Genomic DNA, 10,417 nt, shown 5'->3' with positions numbered 1-10,417 from the left:
ACTCAGGGAAGCAGCAAGCAGTCCCAGCGCTGAAGCTGACTCACTGTGTGACCTTGTGCATATCTCTAACCCTCTCTGGGCTTTAGTTTCCTCATCTGCAAAAGGAAAGGAGGGGTCAGATTAGAGCAGTGGCTTAAAACTCAAATAGAAATGGGACCCATTAAACTAGACAGAAGGATCCCCACAGGCCTCATATTGACTGAAATAAAGTAATCAAAATTAAAAAAAAAATTCATGACTCTAGATTAAGAACCTGTGCTCTAATCCAATGTACCCATTTTACAGATGGAGAAGCTGAGGCCCAGAGAGGTGACGTGATTTGCTAAGATCCACTGAGTTGGTGGCTGAGCCAAGACATGAACCCAGGTGTCCTTCCTCCTAGCCCGGACTTCTTTCTACTACCCCACGCTGAAGTGACTGAGGAGAAAGGCTGGGACCCTGGATTAGGTCTAGGAGTAGGAAGGGGCTAGACATGGAACTGGGACTGGGAGATCAGAGGGGAGGAGGAATGGGTGGGATCCTCACCTTTGTCCCCCTCCTGCACTCCCCCAGGAATCTGCTGAGCTGCCACAAATGATTGTGGTGAGGGGTGGAGAGGAGAGGAGGTCTGAGCTGCTGTCCTCACAGATCAGCCTGTCAGGACTGATGAGCTGAGAGCTGTCTCCCTGTGCTCCTAGAAGCCGGGGCAATAGCTGGCTTTCCCAGGCTCCATCCCGGGCTTTCCCTCCCTGGCTGTGTTGCCCCCTCCCTCATGGTCCCTGCTTTGGAGACTGCTATGAATTCTCATGTACCTGGTCTTATTAAGTGCAGGCTCAGCTGGGGGAGGAGTTAGTCAGTGCTAGGTACTGCGGGAGGGAAGGAGCTTTTATTAAGTACCTACTCCATGCATTTGCGTTACAAATATGATCTCATTCATAACAACCTTGGGAGGTACTTGTTATCATCCCTATTTTACAGGTGAGGAAACTGAAGCAAACAATGGTTAAGTGACTTGCCCAGGGTCATACCTCTACTAAATGTTTGAGGTCAAATTTGAACTCAGGTCTTCCTGAGTCCAGGCGCATTGCTCTATTTACTGTACCACAAGGTGCCTGTTTGAGAGAGGATCTCTGGGTCTCAAAAACTTTCCAAGTCTCCCCAGTCCAGCTTTGTCATTAACTCAGCACATAGTCTTGGGCAAGTCACTTAACTTCTGTTAACCTGTTTCCTCATCCATACTCAGGGTGGGAGCCTGGAATGACCTTGGCTTGGCCAGGGTCTCCCATTGCATCCTGGGCCATCTCCAGTTGTCCTGATGACTGTCTGGCCGCTGGACCTGGATGGCTCTGGAGGAGAGGGTGAGGCTGGTGACGTTGCACAGCCCTCCCTCACTCAGGTTAGGGTCAATTGCGAGTTGTGTCATCATCTTCCTGATGTCAGACAAACACACCAACCTGTGAATGTAAATAGTAACTGTTTCTCTTTTGGCCAGCAATCCTGAGGGTCTTCCCCTCCCAGTCTGATTTTTTTTTTTTAATTAAAGGTGACATCCTTTGACTGCCTTCTTAAAGAGGGCTATTTACTGAATGGGTGTTACCTCACTCACAGTAAGAACCTGAGAAGACCTTAGCTTAAAAGGGCCAGGGTCTCCCATTGCATCCTGGGCCATCTCCAATCGTCCTGATGAGTGTCTGGCCACTGGCACCTAATGGCTCAGGAGGAGAAAGTGAAGCTGGTGACCTTGCACAGCCCTCCCTCAAGTCAAAGTGAATTGCAAGTCATGTCATCATCTCCCTGACATCATCGTCCTCTTCAAGAAAAAAGGACAGGGAAAAGGACCCACATGTACAAAAATATTCATAGCAGCTCTTTCCGCGGTGGCAAAGAATTGGAAATTGAGAGGATGCCCATCAATTGGGGAATGGCTGAACATTGTGGTACATGAATGGAATGGAATACTATTGTGCTATAAGAAATGATGAATAGGCGGACTTCAGAAAAACCTGGAAAGACTTGTGTGGACTGACGCTGAGTGAAGTGAGCAGAACCAAGAGAACATTGTACATATTAACAGCCACATTGTGCGATGACTAATATCGATAAACTTAACCTTTCCCAGCAATACAAAGACCTAAGATATCTCCAAAGGCCTTGTGATAGAAAATGCTATCCACATCCAAAGAAAGAACTATAGAATTTGAATGCAGATTGAAGCATACTATTTGGTATTTTTTTTCTCTTCTGTTTAGTTTTGTTTCCTCTTTCTGGTGGTTTCTCCTATTGGTTCTAATTCTTTCTTACAACATCACTAATGTGAAAATATGTTTAATAGGAATGTATGTGTATAGCCTATATCAGATTGTATGCTGACTTGGGGAGGATGGTGGGGAGGAAGGGGGAGAAAAATTTTAAACTCAAAAGCAAATGGAAGTGATTGTTGATAAATCAAAATAAATTAATAATAATAATAAAAAAAGGAAGAAAAGAAAAGAAAAAAGGACAAACATAAGAACAAAAACAACAGTAACAATGACAATGGGAGGATTGAATTAGATGAATTTTAGGTCCCTTCCTGCCCTGATGTTCTAGGATCTAACATTCTATTTTTTTTTAAAGTTCTTCCTTAAAAAAGAAATGAGTTCTAACACTGGTGTAGTGGAGGGAGTACTGAGACTAGAGTCCAGTAAGACTTACTGGCCGTATGACCCTGGGAAAGTCATTTAGCCTCTCTGACCCATAGTTTCTTCATCTCTAAAATGGGTACAAAAACAACTCTCAAGCTTGTGTTAGGATAAAATGAAATTATGTCTGTAAAGTACTTTCCAAACCTTAACACACTATTTACACAGGTGAGCGGTTCGGCTGCTGCCTCTAAGGTCACATCCAGCTGTGACGCTGTATAATTCTGGCTTCCCCATTTCAGTCCCAGGCAAGTCAAGAAGGAAGAGATGGCCAGAGGAATCAATGACAGACAAACAGGAAGACACCCTTGACAGGGGTGGAAGGTGACTGGGGCTTTTCCAAGTTGGGAAGCTGGGGAGGTCCTCTCCTTACAAGGTCAAGAGCACGGCCTGTGTGACGGCTGAGGCCCCTGTGGGATCCAGCCAAGGAGGCCCCACCCCCAGGCCCTGGTCATGGTCAGGGGATCCAGGCAGGGACATATACCTGCCCCTCCCCCTCGGGCATCACCTGAAAGGAATGTGGGGCCGATAAGGGGCAGCCATTGTCTGACTTCCTGTTTTCGGGACGTCCTGAGCCTGGAAAACTCCCAGAGCAGGCAGGAGCCAAGGTCCTCCCTGGCTGAGGGAGGGCGGGAGACCCAAGCCATGGGAAGGAGGGTGGGTCTTCGTTGTTAGGCAGTCCTCTGGGTGCCCTCCCCTCTCTGGGGAGACATGCTTGTTCACTAGTATATAATAGCAACACTGTCACCACCTAGGAACACTATGTACCTCTTGGCAATATTTGGTAATTCAACACTATAAAATCACAGAAACTGGAAGGGACTTCAAAGGATCCAGCCCCTACTTAAATAGGAATACCCTCTCCCACACTGTGCCAGTGAACATTCAGCCTCTGCTTAGATACTTCTATTGACAGGGAGCTCACTACCTCCAGGGGCAGACCATTTCACTTGGGGATAGCTTTAATTGGTTTATGAAGTTCTTTATGTCAAGATGAAGTATGTCTCCCTGTACCTTCCACCTATCTCTCTTGGTTCTATCCTCCGGGGCAAAGAGACAAGTCTGATGCCTCTTTCCCATGACATACCTTAAGGGCTACCATGTCATCTCTGAGTCTTCTTCAGGTTAAATACCCAGTTTTCTCAACAGATCCTCTATGAATCAGTCTCCAGTACTCTTGCCACCTTGGTCACTGTCCTCTAGACGTGTTTCGGCTTCAGTTTAAAACATGGCCCCCTCAGTTGGTCACAGCATTCCAGATGGGGTTTGAACGGGACAGAAAACATTGGAATTGGCCCCTACTTTACTCAGCGCTATGAAGCACAGATCAGAGTTCCAAAGTATGGGACAAGGTAAAAGTCCTCACTTCTCCACCCCAATATGACTCTAAAGGCTCATAAGGGCTCTGCACCACTGGCACCTGCCAAAAGACAGTCATTGAAGGGAATGTCCAGTGAAGTGGGGCAGGGTCTTTTCAATTGAGCAGAACCTGTCCTGGGGGGTGTATCCTTGGCACTGGAAATAGACAGGGCCCGAGCCATATATACTCCCTGATATGGACTGGTATCCAAAGGTCTCCTGGGTAAGAAAGACAAGGACTGTGATAGGGACAGACAGGGAGAGATATGAGCAGGTTCAGAGATGGAGACAGAGACAATGAAAGAGATAGGAAAGGAGACAGAGATACGGACAGAGGCAGAGACATGAACAGGGACACAGAGTAAGAGATATAGACAGAAACAGAGAAACGGACAGAAGGAAACAGGGACAGAAACAGAGATACGGACAGAGACAGAGATGGGGAAGAGACAGAGACTGAAAAAGGTGTAGGGCCAGAGACAAGGTCAAAGTTGAAGCTAAAGAGAGATTTGGAGAGATTGCAAACAGTTTTCAGATTGTGTTGTCTTTTGACTTTGCTCTAATATTTCCTGATGCATGGCATCTTTATGTTCTGTCACTGACATTCTCTTTTTCAGAATGTCTGCTACCTTATAAGTCCTCCACATGCTATTCTAAGTCACTGATTCTCTTAGAAATCCTTAAGGGGTCTAATTTTGTTTCTAGTATCATCCTTTAATTCCTTTATTTAGCTTCAAAAGCATTCTTTGTCACTTTGCAGTTGTTCCCAACTTATTTCTGGGGCTCCTTTTGGCTGTGGTTGTTCTGTTGTGTCCAACTCTTCATAACCTCGTGGACCATAGCACATCAGTAATGTCCATGAGGTTTTCTTGGCAGAGGCGCTGGAGTGGTTTGCCATTTCCTTCTTTAGTGGATTAAGGCAAACAGAGGTGAAGTGACTTGCCCAGGGTCACATGGCTAGTGTCTGAAGCCAAATTTGAATCCTGGTCTTCCTGACTCCAAACCCAGTGGATAAAGATCCACTGAGCCACCCAGCTGCCTCCTGATTGTAGTTACTGCAGGATTATTCCATTCTTTGGAAGATTTCTCTTTCTTTTCTTCCTTCTTTTCTTTCCTTCCTTGCTTCCTTTCTCTTTCTCTTTCTTTTCTTTCTCTTCTTTCCCTCCTTTTTTTTTTCTTGGTAAGGGATGAAGCACTTCCCCTTCTTTAAAGAAGCGCCTGTTAGAATAGTACTCAAAGTAAAATCTCTGAGAGCATAGACTCTGATGAAGAAGTATCAAGGTCAACTCATCTCCAGGTATACTTTAGTCCCATCCTCTCTTGTCTTCGTCGGTGTTTGCATTCCACACCACTTCTCTCCCCCATCAGATATTATCTTTTCTCATTCTAATTTTCAATCTCTCCCTGTCTACTGTTCCTTCGAAGCTGCCCACAAATATAGCCCTAACTTCTCCATCCCTAAAAAGACAGGGACAAGGACTGTATCATTATACCCTCACAATGACCCTGGGAGTGAGGACTTATTATGATCCTCATTTTGCAACTGAGGCAAACAGAGGGTAAGTGATTTGCCCAAGGTCACACAGCTTACGAGCTGTCTAGAGTGGGAAGCAGGATTCACACTGGGGTTTTCCTGACCTTAGGTTCAGTGCTTTACCTACTTAATTGCCTCATTGACTAGGGGTATATCTCCAGGCTCCGTCGTGGGCCCTCTTCTCTTTTTTTCTCTATGCTTTCTCACTTGACCATCTCATCAGCTCCCGTGGGCATAATTATCATCTCTATTCACATGATTCTCAGATCTACAGCTCAGGCCCCAGTCTCTCTCCCGAGTTCTAGTCTCTAAGTGAAAACTACCTATTAGACATTTTGAACTAGATTTCCCACAGGCATCCTGAACTCAACATGCCCCAAACAGAACTCGTTAACTATGCCCTCCCTCTCATGTCCCTCTTCTTCCAAATTCCTCTATTATGGTTGAGGGCACCATCATCCTTCCAACCACCGAGATTCTTAACCTCAGTATTATCCCTGACTACTCCCTCTCACTTCATATATCCAAAGAGCTGCCAGGTCTTGGCAATTTTTATTTGTTGTTGTTACTGTTCAATCGTTTTTCAGTTATGTCCAACTCTTTGTGAGCCCATTTGGAATTTTCTTGGCAGAGATACTGTAGTGGTTTGCCATTCCTCCTCTAACTTATTTTACAGATGAGGAAACTGAGCTAAACAGGGTTAAGTGACTTGTGCAGGATCATACAGCTAGTAAGTGTGTCTGGGGCTGGATTTGAACTCAAGTCTTTCTGACTATAAGCCCAACACTCTATCCTCTGCTGCCTGGGACAGGGCTGGGGTTGAGGCGGGGAATGAAAGAGGGGAGGAGGGGTGGTGGTAGAAATCATCCTTTAATTATTTTATTTAGCTTTAAAGTGTAAGAGGCCTGGAAAGGCAGTAGGAGGCCAGGTTATAAAAAGTGTGAAAAGCCAAAAAGAGGATTTTATATTTGATCCTGGAGTTAATGGGTACACAGTGCCTAGCACATAGTAGGAGCTACAGAAATATTAGCTGTTATTATTGTTGAGTTAGGCAGGTGGTGTAGTGAAAATAGAATGATAGGTCTAGTGTCAGAAAGACCTGAATTCAAATCTAGCCTCAGAAACTTGCTAGCTGTGTGACCTTGGGTAAGTCACTTAATGTCTGTTTGACTCAGTTTCCTCAACTGTAAAATGGAGATAATAAACAGCACCTACCCCACAGGGTTGTTGTAAGGATCAGTGATGACATTTATAAAGTGCCTAGTACAGTGCATGGCACAGAGTAGGAGCAATATAAGTTCTAGTTATTGTTTTATTATTGTTATCTCATTATTATTGAATGGGCTTGGGGGAGGGAGTGACATGGTCAGACCTGTGCTTTAAGAGAATCGCTTTAGTGGCTGAATGGAAAATGGATTGGGGTGGGGGCAGGGAGGGGAAGACCTGAGGCAGGCAGCCCCACCTGCAAATTATTGTAATAGTCCAGGGGTGAGGGGGTGATGACCTGCGCTAGAGTGGTAGCAGTGTCATAGCAGAGAAGGGGGCATGTTCCAAAGATGCTACAAAGGTGAAATCGACAGGTCTTGACAAGAGGTTGGATTTACAACCGGATCCCTTTCTCTCTCTTCTTGTACTGCTCTGTCTGTAGGGACAACCATGCATAGCACCTGCCTTCTACATTGTTGTGAGGATCGAACAAGATAATAATTGTAAAGCACCTGGCACAGTGCCCAGCACAGAGGGCACTTACTAAATGCTCAGTCCCTCCCCCTTCCCTGACACACCCTCTATTGTCAAGTCATACTGACCTATTTGCTGTTGCCTTTGCCCTCACTGCCCACCGTGCCTGAGATCTTCTCCCTTCCTCATGTCTATCTCTCAGGACCTCTGACTTTCAGATCAAATCCCACCTTCTGCAGCAAGCCTTTCCCAGACCTAGTGCCTTCTCCTCCAAGGCTACCTTGTATCTGTTCTGTATGTATCTCATGTGTGCCTTTTTTATGTACAAGTATCCTCCCCTACTAGAATGTAAACTCCTTGAAATCAGTGACTTTTTTTTTCTTATTTGGATCCCCAGCACTTAACACAGTGCCTGGCACATAGCAAGCAATAATTGTAGCTGACTTATTTATTACACGTCACCAGGTGGTGCTCTGGGCTCCACCTCCCCTACATTCCCCGCTTTGAAAATGCAGGAATGTGGATTACCTGCCTGGATCTCTGCGCAGGAACCCCGTCTGGGCCTCAGAGACTTGCAACCCTGTCTCCAACCTCCTAATGCCCGCCGAGGTTCTATCTTGCCTTGTTTAGCCTAGGGTTTTAAATATGCAGATTAGCTTACTATATTTCATAACTTTATCAAAACGTCTTCATCCTCCATCCTATTAATAGTCTTATCTCTTTGCCAACTTCATGTGACCCAAAAGAACATACACTCTTATTATAGATTATAGTACATTTACTGAACAGAGACAAACAAAAAATACGACTTCAAAACACTTGAGCAGCTGTCCATCCACTGTTCCAGTAAAGGTCTGAAATCTCAACATCTCCCCTCTGAGACTTCAGTGCACCTGCATGAATATTTTTATGGGAACACTTTCCCACAATGCATTTTTTTGAAAGAAAGGGAAGAAATCATAGGAAGAGCTTAAAGGGACTTTAGAAGTCATCCTGCCTCTGACTCTGGGCAAGTCACTTAACCCCAATTGCCTCACCAAAAAATTAAAATTAAAATTAAAAAAACTGAAAAATTGAAAAAGTCATCCAGTCTCCTCCCTCATTTTACAGAGAAGGAAACTGAGGCTCAGAGAGTTTAAATAACTTGCCCAAGGTCACAGAGGTTGTAAGTAACAGAACCAGCATTTGACCTTAGGTCTTGTGATTCCAAGGTCAAGGATTCTGATCAATAGGCAGGCATCAGCACCAAGGTCAAGGGCTGTATTGGTCTTCTCATGGGGGCTGCCTGGTATCCCCCACCCCAATCTCTGCTTAGCACATTGCCCTTGAGTCATCTCTGTGTTCTCTTTGCCAGGCTTCTCTTGGGGTGCTTGCCATCCTTATGGCTTACCAGAGGTTCAGAAGCTTCCATCTCTAATCCATAGATGCCCAGAAAAGCAGAGAGAGCCCCCACACACATACCCTGCCCCACGAAACAGGCTCGTTGTCCATGCTGTGTCTCTCTGGTATGCCTGGCACGTCTGCTATAAAAAGTCTCCTCTTTGTTTTAAATGTTCTGCCACAGTACACATTATATGACCTTTTCCTAATGCGTTTATGATAAAAAAGACTCAGGCAATTCGCTCCCAGGCTCTGAGTTTTTACTTCTCTCAAACCTTCAGAGACTCAGGAAATTGCAGGGGATGTAACACAAGTTGTTTTGAAATGTGGGTCATGCTTTTACCCTATAGTATTTCTTCATTAGGTTAGGAGATTTTCTTGTTTACCCATCCGTCCAGTGTCTGCAGGCTTTCAGAGGTGGGTGTGAGCTTTCTTTGAGAGGATCTCTTTGCTTTCTCTTCTTCTTTTGGTTATTATTTTGGTTTTGATGGATATTCTCGTGTCATATTTTGAGTGCTTCTCTTGCTGTTGGAATGCAGCCTCAGATACTAGCGAGGTGATCCCAGCCAAGTCACTTAACTTCTCTTGACCTTAGTTTCTCCATATATAAAATGAGAATGACAGCATCCATCTCTCAGAGTGGGTGTAAGCATTGAAGGAGATTAAACACTTTGCAAACTTTAAAGAACTACATACATGTCAATTTTGGTGATTATTAATAATAATATATTTGTGAAGTGCTTGGTGCAGTGCCTGGCACACAGTAGGTGCCATATAAATGCTAGCTATAATCATCATCATCATCATCATCATCTCATTCTATTCATCTTTTTTGATGGAGTTCAGATAGAATCAGTCCAAAGAAAAGTCACTAACCTCTCCCTTTCATTCTCCCTAAAGAGATTTAGCCATCCAACCTGCAGGTGCCTGTGTGGGTTGGAACAGTAAGTCCAGAGCCCATAAGGGCTATCTATATACATGACTTGCCCAAGGTCAAACTAGTACTAAGCAGCGGGCAGGATTTGAATCCAGATCTAATGCTGTTTCCACCACAGGGTTCAAAGGACAACTCCTTGTTTCCTTCTCCCTCCTCATGGAGAGTCAAGTCTGGACAGGGGCGCTTAGGGGCATCCCTCTCCACTCCCCCAGCCCCTACCCAAGAGTCAGGGAACACATGGGGTGCCTGGCTCTAAAGAAGTGCTCCTGCATGGGGAGGAAGGAGGAGCAGAGGTTAGCGGAGCACCAGCGACACCTGGCGACTCAGTCTGCACATTTCATCTTTTGCCTCGACCCCAAAATGCACATCCCTGAGGGAGGCAAGGAGCCGCAGAGGGGTGGGAAGTGGAGGAGAGAGGAGGGAAAGGGAGGGGAGGGAGGGGCCCTGGGTTCAGCCTAAATTTAAAATGACCTGGGCTGGGTCTGCCCTGCCCGCACAGGGAGGGAAGGAGATGGAGGACTCCAACAAGGACCCAGGCACCTCCCCTCCACACACACCCAGCTTCACCCTGATTGCCCAGGGCCTGACCCAGGCCCATGCTTCCAAGGCAGGGAGGTTGCCTGCTCCCCACCCAGCTCTCAGCTTGATCTGGGATGCAGTTTTCTCTCTCTCTTTCCCATTCCTCCTTTGGCCCAGATGTGGAAGTCATTTAACCAAGGCCACACCACAAATGGTAGAGCAGGAACAAGTCAGGTGTCCCGAGTGCTAGCTGAGGGTTCTAAATGCCAGGCCTTCTCACCCCAGATCCTCTCTGCCCTCTCTGCTCCCCATCGAGCTCAACTCAATCCTCCTCTTTATTTCCTGAAT

At 45.7% G+C, this 10,417-nt stretch overlaps 1 long non-coding RNA gene across 1 annotated transcript; it reads right to left on the bottom strand.

The window, feature by feature from the left end:
- Positions 1 to 1,028: 1,028 nt before the first annotated feature.
- Positions 1,029 to 8,788, bottom strand: LOC114044830. Its single transcript, XR_003569304.1, has 3 exons — positions 8,695 to 8,788; positions 7,762 to 7,864; positions 1,029 to 1,433 (listed from the first exon to the last, which is right to left on the bottom strand). It is a non-coding gene; the product is annotated as an uncharacterized LOC114044830 (long non-coding RNA).
- Between the last annotated feature and the right edge of the window lie 1,629 nt (positions 8,789 to 10,417).

Source organism: Vombatus ursinus, unplaced genomic scaffold, assembly GCF_900497805.2.
Source record: "Vombatus ursinus unplaced genomic scaffold, bare-nosed wombat genome assembly UNPS02014775.1, whole genome shotgun sequence".
Lineage (NCBI taxonomy): Eukaryota > Metazoa > Chordata > Mammalia > Diprotodontia > Vombatidae > Vombatus > Vombatus ursinus.
This window is presented reverse-complemented; position numbering and strand designations above follow the sequence as displayed.